This window comes from Eumetopias jubatus, unplaced genomic scaffold (genome assembly GCF_037043125.1).
Source record: "Eumetopias jubatus isolate StellerSeaLion01/CBP00866 unplaced genomic scaffold, mEumJub1_p1.0 scaffold_6, whole genome shotgun sequence".
Taxonomy (NCBI): Eukaryota; Metazoa; Chordata; class Mammalia; order Carnivora; family Otariidae; genus Eumetopias; species Eumetopias jubatus.
The window spans coordinates 83,572,571-83,592,173 of record NW_028274812.1 but is presented as its reverse complement, the minus strand read 5'-3'; the positions used below and the strand labels follow the sequence as shown (position 1 = coordinate 83,592,173).

General features: G+C 36.0%; 1 protein-coding gene and 1 pseudogene across 1 annotated transcript in view; one reads left to right on the top strand and one right to left on the bottom strand.

Moving 5' to 3' along the window:
- Window positions 1-19,603, top strand: part of KCNQ5 (potassium voltage-gated channel subfamily Q member 5) — a 495,907-nt gene that overhangs the window by 196,098 nt on the left and 280,206 nt on the right. The gene's annotated exons all lie outside the window — the stretch shown is intronic.
- On the bottom strand, window positions 14,883-15,385 carry LOC114204400 (large ribosomal subunit protein eL24 pseudogene; annotated as a pseudogene).

Here is a 19,603-nt window from a genome sequence, read left to right as displayed (position 1 = left end):
TTTTTATTCACCATAAACCCTTAGCTCTTTCTCTGCCAGTATCACACCTGATTATTCCTTAGGAACCATATGCTCCTTCTTTCATTTAGATACATAATGCTTATTAAACATTAAATCCCAGTATTTATTTCTTAAAAGATGTAGAACTCATATGTCTACTTGTATCAATAACAGATTAACTCTATAAATTACTGCAATTATTATGAAATACTTGAGGAATATTGATATTCAAGTTGAATATAGTATCAAACAAATGTACCAAAAAATGATGAAGTCAACTAACTTTTAGAAGGTTGGTTTTGGATCTCAGGGACTCCTTTTTTTTTATATTCATATTGACTTTTGATTTATGCACATAAAATACAAAAATAACTTCAGTCAAAACTAGCCAAAGAACAGAATAAATAAGAACTTATCATAATGGGGCGCCTGGGTGGCTCAGTCGTTAAGCGTCTGCCTTCTGCTCAGGTCGTGATCCCAGGGTCCTGGGATTGAGCCTCCCATCGGGCTCCCTGCTCCACGGGGAAGCCTGCTTCTCCCTCTCCAACTCCTCCTGCTTGTGTTCCCTCTCTCGCTATGTCTCTCTCTGTCAAATAAATAAATAAAATCTTTAAAAAAAAAAGAACTTATCATAAGATCCCATTAACTAGAGATTCCCGCACATCATAAAGCATTAGAGATCAGGCCAAAAAGTTTTCTGGTGGGGGAGGGTCAACTCTAAGAAATAAGTTTTGGAAGATAATGGGATGTGGAAATAAGCACGCCAATATGTTGACATCATTTGTTGAAATGATTTCCAGAAAGAGATGAAACACCTTTCTCTCTTATTAAGTCCATTGTTAAGCCTCCGATGTCCGTTCCACTTTGGCTCTGTCTTTAAGCAATAACTGGAAAGTATTTACTCTGCCTGTAAGGCTAGATAGCAGTCGCAATGATAACAAGCATTAATGACTTTGATTCACTGAGTGAGTACCATGTGCAAAAACCATTTGTGTGGACAGTCCGTAAAGCAGTTACTATAACCCCCCTTTTTCAGAGGAGGAACCTGACACTCAGAGACATTATGTAGTTTATCCAGGGTTGCACTGATGGAAACAGCGGAAAGGGGATCATAACCCACATCTGTTTAACTCTGAAGCCTGAACTTGTAACCACTACATGACACAGGGAAAGACCTAATAAGAACACACCTTGTAAGCTATGTCTGGAAAGGTTGCAATCATAGATGTGAAAATGCTCTGAAAGCCAAAGAGTGCTGTAGAGATGCAAGGCTTTGTTCCTTCTTGTTTGTTCATTTTTCTTTGTTTTTACCCTTTTCTCTCATCACACTTGGTAAATAGATGAGTCATCCTGAAAATGTGTGCTTCTCTTCAATTTATTCATCTCTAAATCTATTCCATAATGAAACATACTCTTCAAAAACTGACAGTGTAAAAATAATAGAATTGAGATAAAATAAACCCCTCTAACTGAAACTATACATGTTAGTCTATATTTTCTATCATTCTAATTTCTTGTGACAACTAGCTGTAGTACAGAAATACAGGAATCAACCTAATAAACCTTACTCAAGCCTTCACATTAAAGTATTGTATAAAAGCAAAATTGTAATGATAGAAGTAAAAGTCCTACATAAAAATCCTGCAAAGTACACAATTTAAAAAAAATAAAACACATTGTAAAGCAATCGGTTCTATAGCAATAACATCCCTAACCTTTCCCTAAATTACATGAAGGTTGTGACATTTCATGGCCGCTGGCACAGCTAAATATAAACAGATTATTCTGTGCCTGCTCCCTGTGCTTTTGCTGACTGACACAACAATTAAGGAAACAAGTTTCCTTTGTAAATTACAGCTCCACGCAGCTTTGAGTAAGCAGAGAGTGTACATTAGAAATATTTTTAGCTTGACATGAAACTTTCCAAAGGATCCTAATTAAGCATTTAAGCCCAAGAAACTATAATTGCAACTGCCAAAATAACTGGGAAATCATACCTTTGGTGGGATCAATCTTAAACTAAAACTACTGTTTGGAAAACCTTATGGAAAGGCTTTATTATTCTTCAACATTGTCTTACTTCTAATACTGCCCACTTTATGAGAAATTCAGGTGCATTATTTATATGCGGTAAATGTGTGAGCACAAAGGAGTGAAAAAATGAATGTAAACATCAGCCTTTTGTGACTAGAAAAGAAAGCTTCCCGAGTCTTCTTACTGAACTCTAAAGCAGAGCATCACATGTCCATGGGGTCAACTGTGAATTCTAGCTGTGGAAGTTCACCCATCAGAATCACCAGAAGAGGTCTTAGTAGAGCATCATCTCACTTATATTTTGATCCAAAAATGATTTAATCTTTGTAAATGTGCAACATTTACAAAAGAATAGGTATGGAGTTTTATGCAAAATATTTCTATGTAGTTCATATTTTAAATATAAAGATAATATGCTTTTTATAGTTTAAATGCTAAAGGGTTTCAGATTAAAATATCAGCTGCTTTTAATGAGGATTTTTCAGGGCCATTAGCATATATAAATTTAAAATAACTGTCATCTATCTACTATTGTCATAACGGGTCATGTTTTGGTCACGTGCAATTACCTAGATAAGTCTTCTGTGGATATTTTTAGGAGATTTTAATCCTTGTGATTTTAAATAAATAATCATATGAAAGTGATGTTATTTAATTATTATTTTTATTTGAATTTATTTAAGTTATTAATTATTATGATGGTTCATTTTAATCCCAAACCAAGAATTTTGGCAGCACAGTGATTGGCACAAAATGGGCTATCGGTAAAACTTTGGTAACAGCTGACGTTTGTGAAGAACTTACTACGAGCATCAGTTCATGCATTTACTCACTGGATCTCCCAACGACACTAATGTGATACCCAGTTACTCAGATGAGGAGACTGAGAAAAAAGTTAGGTAACCACGTTCAAGGTGCCACAATACAAAGGGTCATAGCTGGATTTGAGCCCAGCGGTATGGTTCAGGGTCCTTCTTTTAATATGACATTATGTTGATGGGCAAATCCTTGTTAAATTGAGCAAATGAATAAATGAATGATACTCCAGCTTAGAGAAACACCTCAAACTATAATAGAATATGATGGTAAAATAACGAAACTTGTTTTCAAACAAATACATCGTACTGGTTTCATGTGTAGATAGTTTCAGAGTATGCCCCTTGGGACGTTGTCACCTTATTACGCCAATGGCCCCACCATTTCTCAAAACACTCCTGAAGCTATCCTTGGGAATTGACTTTAAAGCCAATTTATAATAAACAAATGTACACAACTTAAACTAATGGCTTTGTAGTCTCCCCATTTTTTTAACCAAAGAGGATTATCCTGCATGATTATGCACATTCCTCACCAGAGTTGGCTCTGAATGACACTTGGCTGTTAAGAGACTCAAATCCACCCTCAAAGGGTGAAAATGTGCCAAGTGTCAAACTATTCAGAGATCTGTCACAATTTATTTTAATCAGTTCCAAAATTGTTTTGAGTAATAAAACCATTGTTATAAAGGTATAGTCCACTAAGTTGGAAGCTCTGGTGGAAAACCTGTTCATCTGGATTAAATGAATTCTTCAAAAGACCCAAAACTAGGCCAGTTCTTTAAAAATCCAGGTGTGAAAACCTCAGCCTTGCTCTATGTTCCCTACTAGAAAATAAGAGATGGAGTAGAGAATAGGGAGGATTATCTACTGATTTTTCCCCCAGAATGTTATAAGATTGAGGTTCCTGGGAAAAATTCCTTGCCATCCACCTGAGTCTTTTAATTGTGTTGGTGATGATGGATGGTGATGGTAGTTAACAACGATTTACTAAAAGTAGAAAAGGAAAGGATTTTTAGTAGCAGTTGGGAATTGGTCTTAGGCGAAGTTTAGAAGTAGAGACTATGTTTTTTGAACCCCTATTCACAACCTTCCCCTAGCCTCTCTTTCCTTTCCCAATGAGACTACACCCTCCAATCCTCTCTTCCTCCCCACCCCCCAGCATCTCAATTCTTGTCCTAATGCTGGATGTCAGCAACGTACTAGCTAATGGCAGTTTGCTATGTGCCCAACCACTAATATTTGCATTATGCAAAGAAACTTTTAAAGAAGGAAAAAGCAGTCTAACTCTACCACAGAGGAACGCCTCTATCTTCTGCACCCATTTCTCTTTACCAGAGAGTAAATCGATGGAGACTTGCAAACCCCTCAGAAAGAATGTCAGCCCCTTCAAATAGCTTAACTTGCTTGTATAATCAGAATAATATAACACAAGCGGTGAATATCTGAAGAGAAGCTTGAATTTCTGGCATTGTATTTCTATCTGGAAAAGCTAGCACAGACAACCCCCAATGAAAACCATCCAGTTTCAGGAGAAATATCAGAAACTAATCCAGCCCATGTACTATAGAAGGCAAGGATACTAGAGCTGTGATATTTGCTGGGCACTTAAAGGACCAGTAGTGGCCTCTTCATGTTATATCTTTATGAAAATTCTCCAGATAGCCTTTTAGTATTGATAAGGTTTACTATTCACAAGATTCTAATATTAATATCACAAGGTATTAATAGTGGTCAACACTGATTCACTAACAACAACTGCACCTGGTTAACAAGATTAAAATTAAAATTTTCTTATAGGATTTGGAATGAAGAAAGGGGTATTCTGGGGGCGCCTGGGTGGCTCAATTGGTTCAGCGTCTGCCTTCAGCTTCGGCTCAGGTCATGGTCCCAGGGTCCTGGGATCGAGTCCCTCCCTCATCAGGCTCCCTGCTCGGCGGGGAGGCTGCTCCTCCCTCTGCCTCTGCTCTCTCTCTCTCTCTTTCTCTGTCTCTCATGAATAAATAAATAAAATCTTAAAAAAAAAAAAAAAAAGGAAAGGGTAAGCCAGTATTCTGACATGGCTTTGTAAGTCAAATAACTCTTTACCCGTCCCCCAAAGTCTGTCTAACCCAAAAGGAAAGTGGCTAGCAGGCAACTTATAAAAACATCATTCTAGCCTTCAGATAGCTGATTGATGAGGTTAAACATATTTATCTAAATCGGCTTCACTGTAAGACAGCCAACTGTGTATCAGTTGAACGAAGAAAGAAGAGTAGGACAATTTAACTAGCCAGATATCCAACAGAATTTGTCATTTGAATTATTAAATCTAAGTGTTCCCAAGCAATCATTAAATATTCAAGTAAATGGAGGAGGACCAAAGCAATGTACCAGGATCGGTGCTGTCAAAATGCATAAGAAGATGAAGCAGATACTTCTGAATTCCTCCAGAGGCACTGGTTTTAAGCAGGTCTGTGAGAATTACAGGTGAGTCATAAGCTATTCCTTTGAGGCTCCATATTGACTGGGAGAAATCAATGATGAGGCAGGAGCTAACCTGAATGCCCACCAAACAGATTCTGAGAAAAGGAGGCAAGGAGAGAGGACTGAAAGATTCCAGCAATTTAAAACGAAAACAGTGTGGCTATGTTTCCTTTTCCTTGGCCCTTCATGATTACACAGAGAGGGGTCTTCTTCAAGAGTGTGGCATAAACAATGGGAGAGTCCATGAACCATTGATCCTATCCTGTCTTCACTCCCTAGTCACGAATGCTCCCCATCCTCACTCCATTGTAGATTCATTTACAGTAATCCACAAAGAGCCCTAGAATTTAGAATAAGCACTCAGAAATAAATCTTAAATACTTGAATGTTTAGAAACATTTTTCTGCACCAAACATATTCCTTATCTAACTATATTGGTCTACTGACTATGTTTCTTAAAGATACACATTTTTGCTGGTTTTCCTTGTAAACATAATCAATTCATGATATTTTTAAAGACAAGAAATTTTGTAACATCAGGGTTTTCTTTTCTCAAGGAAGAAAATATTCATTTAGAAATAGTTCTGCTTTCTAGTGAGGTTTATTATCAGGTAAGAGATAGAAAGCTGGCTCAGTCTTGTATCAGCCATTAATAGAGAGGACAGAATCACTGGCCAGTGCAGTGGCCTTTACTTTGGATCTAAAAGTTAACTTATCTGAGATGATCAGCACAATTGGCATGACCTACAATGATATTTATTTCAGAATTGCTCAAGGTCTCCTTTCCATTGTAAAGGACTTATCAACCAGAAAGCTAAAGGTTAATAAGGTTGTTTAACTCAATGCAGTTGCCCTGTGGGACATCCAGAAGGACCTAAAAGATCTGTGACTTCTGAGTTCTAGGTTGTGGACATTTAAAAACTACAATGTGATTAACCGTGAGCCTTCAGTTTTCATCCATGTACACATATCGCAGTATCTTTCTAAATATGTGAATCTGGGCTCACAGAATCAAAGCTCAGTTTTGGTTTAATTCTTTCAATATGAGCCCTTGAACAAATAAAATTAGCTATGGTGGTATGAAAATAAGAAGGAAAGAAGAGAGGGAGGAAAGGAGAGAAAGGAAGGGCAGAGAAGCAGAGCTATGGCTACTTAGACTCTGATTCAGCTCCATTCGATGGTATTTTTTGAGAGCCTACTATATGCACAGCAGAAGCACTCTATCAATTTCATTGTGACTCCAGGAAGACACACCTCTTGTAGGACTCTTACCCCAACTCCCCTGTGAGAATAATAATCTTTCACACTATCTGGTTCCTGGAGATGCTGTGAAAATTGACAAGTGAATGTTTGTGAAGTATGTGAAATCCTCAGATGAACGTGTTATGTAAACATGGAAGAACGCTGCCTTGCCAGGCCACAGCCTGTGTCTAGAGCTTCTTTAACAAACCAGGTTTTCCTGGTTGGATGCTACTTGCCTGGGGCTATGGTATTCTGAAATAACTGATGTGTTTGTATTAATATGTGTCCATGATCCATGGCCAGTAGAGGATAGGGATATAAAGATCAAATTATATGTTACATGGACTGAATGTCTCCTAATCTCTTTCATTTCTTTTGAGTAGATTGCTTCAAATCTTCGTGGTTCATTGTACATAAAAAGACAAAGGGGGCGGGGGGAAGGAAGGAAAAAAATCTTGCTTCTTAACTAACAAATATTCCTTGTGTTCAGAAAGATTCTTCAAAGATACTCAAAACCCTAAACTAATCAATTGCTTAGAAATTGGTTCATATAGAGGTGCTTGGGTGGCTCAGTCATTAAGCATCTGCCTTCGGCTCAGGCCATGATCCCAGGGTCCTGGGATCGAGCCCCGCATCGGGCTCCCTGCTCGGCGGGAAGCCTGCTTCTCCCTCTCCCTCTCCCCCTGCTTGTGTTCCCTCTCTCGTTGTGTCTCTGTCAAATAAATAAATAAAATCTTAAAAAAAAAAAGAAATTGGTTCATATATAATCAAAGTGAATTTCTTGTTGTTCTTTGAGATAGTAGTTGGATTCTTTTTTTATTGTGGTATAATTATCGTATAGTGTAATATTAGTTGCAGGTGTACAAAATAATGACTCAGTAATTCTGTACATTACTCAGTGCTCACCACAATAAGTGATCACCATCTGTCACCAAACATTGTTACCATCGTATTGACCATATTCTCAATGTGTGCTTTTCATCACTGTGAATTATTTATTTTGTAACTTGGAAGTTTGTACTTCTCAGTCCCCTTTATCTATTTTACCCGTCTCCCCACCCATCTGCCCTCTGACAACCACCAGTTTGTTCACTGTATTTAAGTGTCCGGTTTTTTGTCTCTTTTCTTTGCTCATTTGTTTGTTTCTTAAATTCCACATATGAGTGAAATCATATGGTATTTGTCTTTCTCTGACTGACTTATTTCACTTAGCAGTATACCCCCTAGGTTTATCCATGTTGTGGCAAAGATCTCATTCTTTTTTGTGTGTGGCTATTTTTGTGTGTGCATGTATTCATGCACACAAATCTTTATCCATTCATTTATTGATGGTCCCTTGGGTTGCCTCCATTATGTGGCTATTGCAAACAATGTTGCAGTAAACCTAGAGGTGCATATATCTTTTTGAATTGGTGTTTTGTTTTCTTTGGGTCAATACCCAGTAGTAGAATTATTGGATCATATGGTATTTCTATTTTTAATTTTTTGAGGAACCTCCGTACTGTGTTGCACAGTGGCTGCACCCCTTCGCATTCCCATCAAACAGTGCACAAGGGTTTCCTTTCTTCCACATCCTTGCCAACACATGTTATTTCTTATCTTTTTCATTTTAGCCATTCTGAGTTGTGTAAGGTGATATCTCATTGTGTTTTGATTTGCATTTCCCTGATGGTGAGTGATGTTGAGTAGCTTTTCATGTGTCTGTTAGCCTTCTGTATGTCTTCTTTGAAAAAATATCTATTCAGGTCTTCTTCCCGTTTTTAATTGGATTATTCAGGGTTTTTTGGTGTTGAGTTTTATAAGTTCTTTGTGTATTTTGGATATTAACCCCTTATTGGGTATATCATTTGCAAATATTTTCTCCCATTCAGTAGGTTGCCTTTGTTGATTTGTTTATGGGTTCCTTTGCTATGCAAAAGCTTTTTATTTTGGTGTAGTTCCAATAGTTTAATTTTGCCTTCATTGCCTTTCCCTGAGGAGACATACCTAGAAAAACATTTTAATGGCAATGTCAGAGAAATTGCTGTCTATGTTTCCTTCTAGGACTTTTTGGTTTCAGCTCTCATATTTAGGTCTTTAATCCATTTTGAGTCTATTTTCATGGATGGTGTAAGAAAGTGGTCCAGTTTCATTCTTTTGCATGTAGCTGTCCAGTTTTCCCAGCACCATTTGTTGAAGAGACTGTCTTTTCCCTACTGTATATTCTTGCCTCCTCAAAGGGAGTATTTTTTAAGTCCTATTGAATTCCAAAGCAATTTAAGTTATCTCATTAAAATGATGTATTATCACATTAAGGATCATATTGTTATCACCTTTTCAAGTAGTTCAAACATTAGAAAGCTATTCATATGCAGGTTTTTTAGTAGACTTGCTGAACATTTTGCAAATTTATTTTGTAAGTTGCCAAAAACCTCTACTACATAAAGTTGTCAACATACATCTGAAATTATTAGTTCAATGACACTTTTTGAAAAATACAATTTTGTACCTCTTATAATGTGTGTCGGCAGTTAGCGGCATTAATTAGCACTCAGCAGTCAGGAACTGAGCTCATTTCCAGCTGTTAATCTGGGACCAACTCAACGAAGGCTCCTATGATCTAAACAAGTCTGGCTATTGGTCCTTCAGTTCATAATATGTCATGCTTTGGGGGGAAAGCTTTATTTCCATTTGTTTTTTTATTACCTACACTATTATTGTCACTGCTTACAGTTTACTGAAAACGTTGTTTTGTGAAGAAATTGGCATGTAAATGGCAAAATGCAAAATCTTACGTAAGGAGGTTTACAGGTTGTTTAGATTTTTGATACATATTCAAGGAATTAGAGGCCCACTACAGTTGTTTGCATAAAATCTAAATTATTCTGTAAACAGTGTAAGGGAAAATAAACTTTAAATATGATCTATACAAGTTAACAAAGTTAAGAACAGTTATGATTAGTTTTGTAAAATTATACTTTGTAGAGTTACTTTTCTTGGAAATAATTGAGATGCTTTTTCCAGAACATGCTTTGTATCATATGTAGATCAATATAGGTAGATTTTACCATATTAATCTATATACCTAGATAGATGGCAGACTATAGATATAGATATGGAGAGATGGGGATCTTTCACTACCTATATAAATACGCATGTACATAGTATTAATGTATAATAAACTATAATTTTCATTTCTCATTTTTCTTCCAAAAAAATTGTTAAACAACAAGTTCTTCTGTGGCGTTTCTAATAATATTTAAAATGAACTCTTTTAACAATATTAAGGAAAAGATAAGCTATAATTTAAGCATAAGTAGAACATACTTCCCTGTATTTGTAGAAACGTTAAGTCTACCCAGCGCAGCAGCGTGCTGGAAGTGGCTCACACCAGCTTGTGAGAGCCGAATGTTAAATTTTCAGGGATTTTGTGATCCATTTGTTAAATACACACTATTAAATCTTTTTAAGACTATTTATTTGAGAGAGAAAGAAAGAGAAAGCCCTGTGCAAGTAGGGGGAGGGGCCGAGGGAAAGAATCTCAAGAATCTCCCTGCTGAGTGTGGAGCATGATGCAGGGCTCAATCTCAGGACCCTGCGATCATAACCGGAGCCAAAATCAAGAGTCCGGTGCTTTACTGAGTGAGCCACCCAAGCCCTCCACGTTATTAAATTTTTGATTATATAAACTTATAAAGTACACTTAAAGCAAAATTAATAAATACTCAAAACTCATTAATCCCTAGTTTTTTAATCTATGCTCTTGAAGTTATTTACTATATCTGTATGAAGAAATATTGTGTAATAATGAGCTACTGGGCATCTCTTTTCAACCTCTCATTCAATGACAGCACATCGGTAGCTTGATATTGGCCATATTGGGAATATTTACACTCAGAAATCAGCAAATCCTACAGATGAGAAGGTTTTTTTCGCTAGAGAGTTGGCTGTTAAAACATTTACTGGCATACTACTGACCTATACTAACTAAATTATTGCATAAATATCTAAATCTATCGATTCTTTATATCAACTTATCCTTCTTCAGGTAGACTTTAGTGAAAATAAGGAAAGGATAATATTGTATATTCCCATCTGTAAAAAGTGCTTTATGATTTTATACACATATAAAAAAATTTTTATTATTCTAAGCCCTTTCTAAACTTGAAAATCAGATGTGATCTCAGACAACATTGAAAAATGCACTTCAAGTGGAAATTGGCAAATAATTTTTGCACTTGTCTGTAGGGCAGCTCTAGCTGATGTGCAGCCAGGTTTTCCACTTGCCCTTGCATCCACTAGCAGGAATGAAGCTCAATTAACATTCACTGAAAAGAGTGACCTTAGGCCAAGGGAAGGATTCTTAGTCTAAATGTATCTCACAAAAGTAATACATCAGTGGTACCCTTTTCAACAAGGCCCAAGCCCTGACAATTCAGTTTCCATTCATTTTCATTGTATAATATATTATCATATTTCTTACAAATGTTTAGAGAAATGGGTAATTGTGATACTAATATCTACACGGAAAACTTAAAGTAAAATTTTATGCCTTACTGTACAGTTTCTGAACGGAGTCAGTTTGTCTTTTGGCATACACCATTTCTAAGCCGTATTACAACAGATCAGATCACACCAGTTCCCACTCTAGTGAAGTGGCTACGCAGTGAGGTTACAGTGACCTAATAAATGGAAATACAGTGAGAATACTTTTAAAAATCTGCATGCAGCCTTACATTCAGAATTTAAATTTGATTCTTAAATGAGTCCTCCTCTTCATTACTTAGTGGAAAAACATGCTTTTCCCAATTAGTAAAGTCAGAAGAAGAGGGGGGAAGAGGTATATGAATGTCAACAAATCATCTCTTTACAATCTGGCTGCATTTAAATTTCAAATTAACTAACTGATGTTACATATACAACACTTATAATCGCACTTTACTGAGACAACACTAAATATGGGAGGATCAGAATATTATCCATGGTGGCAAAATTATTAGGAGATTATGTAGCTTTAATTGATGGAAAATTTTTTTATTTTATATATATATGTATGTATATTTATATAAAAACATCCAATATTATTCTAAAACTTTGTCATAGTTTTTTTAAGTAATCCAAAAAAAGTTTATAATGTCTGTCATTAATTCTTAAAAGAACAAATAATCATGCGAATAAAAGTCAAAGGATTATTTTGTCATACTTCACTTCTCTGAGTGGTGGTTGTATTTTCTATTCAACTTTTTTATGATGTCAAAGCATGAATAAATCATATCTAAATGACTTGCTAAAAAGTTAGTAACAGAAAAAAATGTATGTGGGGCGCCTGGGTGGCTCAGTCATTAAGAGTCGGCCTTCGGCTCAAGTCATGATCCCAGAGTCCTGGGATCGAGCCCTGCATCGCGCTCCCTGCTCAGCGGGAAGCCTGCTTCTCCCTCTCCCACACCCCCTGCTTGTGTTCCCTCTCTCGCTGTGTCTCTCTCTGTCAAATAAATAAATAAAATCTTTAAAAAAAGAAAAAAATGTATGTGTATCTATAGAGATCTATAGTAACTGTAGATATTAATATACTTTCTCTGATCACCCATGTAACATGGTTTTGTATGTGTATGTATGTATGCAGTAACATGTTTTTGTATGTGTGTGTATAGATCTCTATAGATACACACACACATACACATACAAAGCCATGTTCATGGGTGATCAGAGCAAGTGTATTAGTTTTATCATGCCAGATGAGAAGTGTCATTTATGGATTCACAATTTTCCTATTGTAATTACATGGCCTTGTGGAAGAAAAGACATAATTATCATTTTCAGTGTCCCTGGCCTCACTGAGCAAACGGCTCTTGATATTGACATTTTGTACCATGGATAATGATACTCTTCCTTCATTCAGAGGAACAAGAAGTGCTATATAAGCACTCACTCATCAATGGCCATTGTTTTATCATCAATTATCACACATTAGAAAAGAAACAGCACCAAGCCTCACCCAGTGCAAATTATTATGTTCTCACTAAGCCTCACCAATATTAAACATTCAAATTAAGTTCGTGCTTTTGATAGGAAGATAAGAAACTATACAATGGTAGACCAAAATATTTTTTATCAGGTCTAGCATTTTAAATAAGATAAATTAAAACTACTTGAAATTTGAAAGTTTATTTTTAAGGAACATGAACTTGCTGATAAAAATTGACTAGAAACTAGAAAAATGCTCATCAAGCCTTGGTTACATTAAATGCATTATTTTACTAAAAGGCTGGGGTTTTTTAAAAAGCAATTATTAAAACAAATAGCAATTCAAATAAAGAAAGGCAAACTTTGTTTCTGATTGTGTGAGTATGCACACATACACACATAAAAAGTAATTTCAGCAAAAGGTCTTAATCTTGTATACTACTGTCCATTATATTGGTAGACAGGCTAGAATACAAATATCTCATTCAGTTTAGGTAAGTATTTTCAGTTATTCTGACAAGACACCGAGGAATGATACTCGTATGACTTAATGTAGTTTGGAAAGACACTCTGGTAAAATTTTGGCTCTGTATACTGGGAGAAAAAAACACTGTTATGGAAACCAAAGTCTTGGAAGTAAGTGGTTTATGAGTCAGGAATATATTAGGCTATATAGAATTAATGAGTGTTATCAGCTGAGATATAAAATTCAACATGCAAATTTCACCGTCGGGCACAGATGAGATTTTAAATTAAATATAGCTAAGGGCCTATCTTATGATAATCTAAACTAAAAATGTTGGTTTGAATTTGTCAGTATATCTGGGTTTACCTGGAGATTTAATTAACCAAGAAGTTGAATATGGGATCCTGTATAAAATCATTGTAATTCATATTCATACCTCTCTAAAAAAATACACTAAAATGGGGGGTTTTATTCCTTATGAACTGAGGAAAGTATGCACTCTTACTATTTAAATTTTGAATGAACATGTAAAAACATGTTTATTAGACACAGCTACATACAAATGGTGTTCCTATTTTGGCTATGTTCTGTTAGAAATTATGTCATTTCTGTCATTGACTGTTTTCCTCAACTTCATCAAGCATTCTAAAAAGAAGTCTTCTAGGAAGTCAATACACATGAAACTTTGGTTTGGATCAGAGCCCGCCTGACATGTATTTACTTGGGAATTATTTTTTATTACAATAATGCTTGTGGTTGATAGTAACATCATTTGGGGAAAGCCTCTTCTCTTAAATGGTTCAAAGATTCCCTATGTAAATTTTAGTCTCTTAGATAAGAGTTTTTACATAGTTGGAAAATGTATGATTTAAGAAGAATTTAATAATAGAAGTAGGTCAATTGTAATTTTACCAAATCCTTGATAGCAATATATATATATAATGTATATGTTTGTATGTATAATATATACACACACAAAAATGAACAGTGAAAATAAAATGCTAACAAAAATGAAATGCAGCAAAGAAACAAAAAGTAATAATGTTGGAAGTGAAATTAAAATCAAACGTAAATGGAGTTATGGAAATAATAGCTGACTGGGAATGCTGGCCCTGCCCCCATTCAACAGACTCAGGATATCCTGCCAAAGGAACATCATGAAGGCGAACCTATTGATAGACGTGAAGAAAGTGGTGGCGATGACAAGGTTGAAGATGTCCCAGAGGAAGGTGATGCCAGACACACACACATTAAGGGAATTCTCAGATATTTCACGCCATGAAAGTGCAAAGGACAAAATATCAGAAGCTAATCTAAACCTAGAAAGGATTATAACACTTTTCCAAGCCATAGAAAAGATGTTTTTCCCAAAACATAAGTGTTGCACTCTTCACTGGGTAGCCAGGCTGTGCGGCCATGATTAAAAGGCAGATAAGTGCAACCCAGCATAAAAGACCAGTACATGATTTAAGGTCGCTGAGAACAAACAGTACACACACCAGGAAAAAGTGGTACAGCATTTCTTGCAGCAAGAGAAAAGAGAAAGTGCCCAGGATCCAGCCCCTTACAACACGTCAGTCCTCCATAGACAGCAGATCCACTCCACAGCCAAGTCGGGCAATGGAGCTGCACACTTAGTCCTCGTAGAAGCACCCTGACCCCTCCCCTGGGTCTGAAATATAGACAGCTGGGGGTGTGCTTGAGGGTCACTGATGCACATGCTTTAAAAAGAACAAAAAAGTCTACAGCAGGCCCAGAATAGAGAAAGATACTCCCTCTGCAGATGATAAGCCCAGTACAAGCTTGAGGACTCTTTATCTCCCCATAAAAAAAAAAAAAAAAAAAAAAAACTGGGGGCCCAAGGCCACCCTTTTCTTTTTTTTCTTTCTTTTTTTTTTTAATAGTCAGTTAGTTATTTAAAAATCTGATCCACCAAATTGGCGTTTTCCACCAACTCGGGGTGCAGAAACCTTCACAGACTTCACAATCTTTAGCTTAGGTGCTGCCTTCGTAGGAGCCTTAGCAGCAGCCATTGCTGTCTTTTTAGATGCTTGCTTAGCCTTTTTTGCTTCCTTTGCAACTCTGATGGCCTGTTCTCTTTGTGCCTTCCTAACTTCAGGTTTCTGATTCCTCTTGGCCATTATATCAGCAAGAGATGCACCAGTGATGGCCCTCTGGAATTTAACTGCACGGCGGGTTCTTTTCTTTTGAATTTCATCCGACTGTCCCTTTTTGTGCTTTCTTCTGTAGAGGACAGTCCAGTTTATCTGCCAAGGATTTCCCTTGGAAAGGAATGCAGAATCGCATTTTGCGTTAAGAAAGTGGAAAACCTTCCCGTCGGTCCTGGCGTAGCGTCTGTCATGTCCGGGGTAAATCTTGTACTCACTGAAACTGCACAGCTCGATCTTCATAGCAGCGGCAGCCGGGAAGGCCACCCTTTTCTTAAATGACTTTTTTAACTTTATTGAGTAGATCTTACGCATTCTCACTACATACACACCGAAAAAGCTACCCATGTTAACTATGTGAGGTGATGGATGGGTTCATTACCAAGGCCACTCATGAGACCGTGCATGGGGGAAGACGCTGCGCACGACTGCCTTTCCCAATGGTAAATTGCGCGACAAGAATAAAGAAAGTGCTATTCCGAACTATGAATGTTTTTTTACAAAGAAGGAAAACACTTTAATCCACAGTGCTTCTAAGGTTTTAAGTTACAGTATACTTACCAAAAAGTATTTTATCCCCTTTCATTTTCCTATACCTTTATAACTGAAAATGAGAGACTTTACTGTTTTGACAAAGAATTTTAAGATCAATTTTAAGTTTTCCATTGCTTATTAGGATCACTTTGCATGGTCTCAGTTTGCAGTTATTTTTACAGTCCCACACTACTAGGCAAAGCAAAGACTGCCTGTATACTTCTGATGTCGTCATATTCTACAGGAAGAACCGTTTTAAGTACCAAGCAAGTCTGCTAGAGAACCCTTTGCAGTTGTCTGCATATTGACCTTCATATTCTGCCTTTTGGATAAGCATAAAACTAAATGACTTTATGGGCCTAGCACACTCCCGCTGTGTGACTCTGGCTCTAAATGACTTTAGAGTATAAATGAGCATTTGCCCAGTGAAATAATTTGTGTTTATTGAATATTTACAAGTCAAGGGAGAGAAAACGAGTGAGCTTATTGACCCATGACACTGACTTATGACTTGAAAGAGTAGGAATTCTCTCAGTATGCATTACATTATCCAACCTATTCATTAACAATTATTTACAAAAAGCCCACTATGTATATAGGAAAGGATACAGAATTACATGGCATAGACCCCACTCTCAAAGAGTTTGCAATTTAATTAGAGAATAAAAACATATTCGTTAATTTTTCAATAAACATTTGAATGGCTGCTGCGCGCCAGGCACCAGGCAATCTCTTGGAATTACATAAGAGGACAAAATGCACAAAGAACTCTGCCTCAGAGAATCTGCATTCTTATTTCACAGCAATAAGTAAGGGAAGTATAATTTAGTGAGAAATTATATGGATCAAAGAGGGGAACAAGTAGTAAGGGGTAAGACATTGCAAAAGTGGAATTTTAGCTGAGTCATAACCAGTAGAGCTGTATATGGAATATACATTAGAATAAAATTATTCAAAAATTGCTCGTGGCATTTAGCTTTAAAATTCTCTTTTGCTTTGTAAAAATTTATAACTATAGAGAATTAGTTTTCAGATACTGACCTATGCTTTAAAATCATTTCTATGTGTCCATTAAAATATACCCAGGGCACCATTGCAAGGGAAGCAGCCATCATGAAGTTCTTTCTGCTTATTAAATTCATGACAGCCATTGAGCAAAGTGATTTCTGTTCATTAAGTTCTTCTCCTTCAAAGGCCATAATCTAAAGTTAATGGCCTTAAACCATCCTGTCTCAATATGAGCACTCAACTTCTTTCTCTAGACAAGTGCAAACTTTTGGTAAAACTGAGAAAATAGTATTCCTGGAGAGAACAGACATTGTTCATCCAAACTTAGTGATTATCTTGTATTTACAGAATTTCACATCTTCTTTTTCTCCTTTCAGGGGAAAGAAAACATTGCAGACCCACATAATATATATGTATGTATATAGATATATATGTGGCATGCAGACTGAATCATTCATAATCATAAAGCCAGAAAATGGTCTTTTTCTTGCCAAAAAAAGAGCTAATCTCTAAGATTTCCAGGTTTTGAAGATACAAAATATATTTAGCTATTGAATATATTTATAAAGGAGTAGTCCTAAAATGTATATTTACACTTTTCTTCTTTATTAGTCCAGTTCCCTTTTCATACCTGCCTTCAACAAAAACACCCCCAAAATCATAAATTCCTTGGTGTACAAGAAAATAAAAAAAAGTTCCTTATGGATTCTTTTCCATCTCCAAGATAAAACTGTCATTCTTTGGCCCATTCTTGGCTTTTGGTCATTTCTATTACATATATTCATAGATAATTCATTGGAAGAGATAGGTAAAGGGCTTAGTGTCATGCTTGGCACCTGGTAGGTACTTAGTAAGTGACCACCACATTAGCGCATGATTTTTAGCTGACTCAGTCAGTCACTTGGTTTGGCCTCAAGTAACAGAATCTGAACATACTTGACTAAAAAATTGGATTTTATTTGATCACATAACAGGAAGTCTGGTCACAGGGTATATCCAAAATTAGTTCAGTGGACACTGTGGTTCAGCTCCTCTGAAGAAGACTCTTGTCTTCACCTCCTGGTTCCAAGATGGCTCCAGCAAATCCAAGCACCTTGTCTTCACAGAACATCAATAGCAGGAAAGAATCTCTTTTTCCTCTTCCTCAGTCTCTTTCTCTCTCTCCTTTTTTAATCCATGAAGAAATTCCCGGAATGCTTTGTAGCACACTTTCCTCCAACTTCCATCAGCCAGAGTTGGATGGTATATCCGTATCCCTACTGCAAAGGAAGTTAAGATAGCAAATTCAACTTCTGTGGCAGGAGATGGGCTCTGTTGGAAGGAAAGAAGCGTGGAAAAATGGATACTGTTTGCAGCATTGGCATAAACATTTTCCCCAGCTATGAAAATGTATCATTCCACAAGGCTTTTGTATCACCCATTTGTTTTGATATAAGTAATGCTCTTATAATTTTTTCTTAATATCTATAGCTCTATGTCCACAGAAATTTATTTCAAAAATTCTTTTGCATTTTTACAATGAGATCAGATGTTTCTGTTTCTATCACTTCATACCCATTTTTCAGGAAGAAAGGCTGTTTCTGTTTTCCTGACACATGTACATTCTGGGGAGGGGGGTTGACTATTCTCTCATTTTACAACATGTCACATATATATTTATACTTCCCAAGTCTTCTTAAGGTGGTAACCCTCAAAATGTGATTTTTACATCATTGCTCCTCAACCTTTGTATTTATATTTTCAGTTTATTATATTTCCTTCCTTTATATTTAATTCTTCTAAATTTTTCTTCTAAATTTTCTGGCCTTATACCACATTTATTTGTCTTTCTTAAAATAACCTTCTTATATATGGCATCTCTCTATTATCAGGATCCCTCGTTTTAAAAGGTTCTGTATCTTGATTGTGTTGATGGTAGCACAAATCTATACATACAATAAAATTTCATAAAATTATACATACATGTTCAAATGAGCATAAAAACATGAGTAAGGTCTGTAGTTTAGTTAATTGTATTGTGCCAAGACCAATTTCTTGGTTTTGATAAGGTATTATAGTTATTTAGGATGATACCATTGGGAGAAGCTTGGTGATGTGTACATAGGACCTCTTAATACTATTTTTGCAACTTCTGTAAGTCTATACTTATTTCAAAAAAAACTTTTAAGGTGTTCTCTCATTCCCATCTTTCTTCAAATTGTGCGTGTTTATGCCACATAAATTGAAAAGGTTTATATACTCAAAGAGTGTATAAACTCTCTCATTAAAAAATTCCAAGGTTCTCTCCTATGATAATAAAGTTTTATTGTAATAGAGTCTATAATAATAATAAGTTTTCCTTTTAACTACATATGCCCTCCTATTACACAGTGCTGTAAGAAAAAATTTTCATCAGTGGCATTTTAAAAATCCAGTGATAAAAATAATACTTTTTTTTTAACACAGGTAACAACATTTTTGATTAACTTTACTCCAGTGTGTAGAAATGGCTGACAAATAATTTGTAATTGTTCTTCCCACATTTTTTCAGTTTTTCTTTCAAACTGACTGCATTATATATCACATCTTCCAATACAATTTTTTCTTTGTTTCTCCTAAAATATTTAAGCTCTGTACTATTTGTTTGTTTTTTTGTTTTGGGGGGTTCTTTTTGTATCTTTGTGCCTACCTCCATCACTTACTCCTGATTTTTAAATACTTGTTTGTCCTTCTATTATTTCTTTATAATTTTGTAATCTTATTGATCAAAAAATCTCATTTTCCTTTTGCTATCTCTGCACTCAACTATTGATCTTCTCTGTCTAAGATACTGGACAGGACACCAAAGGGAAGACAGTGCCCTTTTCTGAAAAGCCAAGGTCCTGTGGGGAGATAAGAAAGACAAGTACTCAAATACAAATGAGAGGAGGTTCATAATGGTAAGTGTC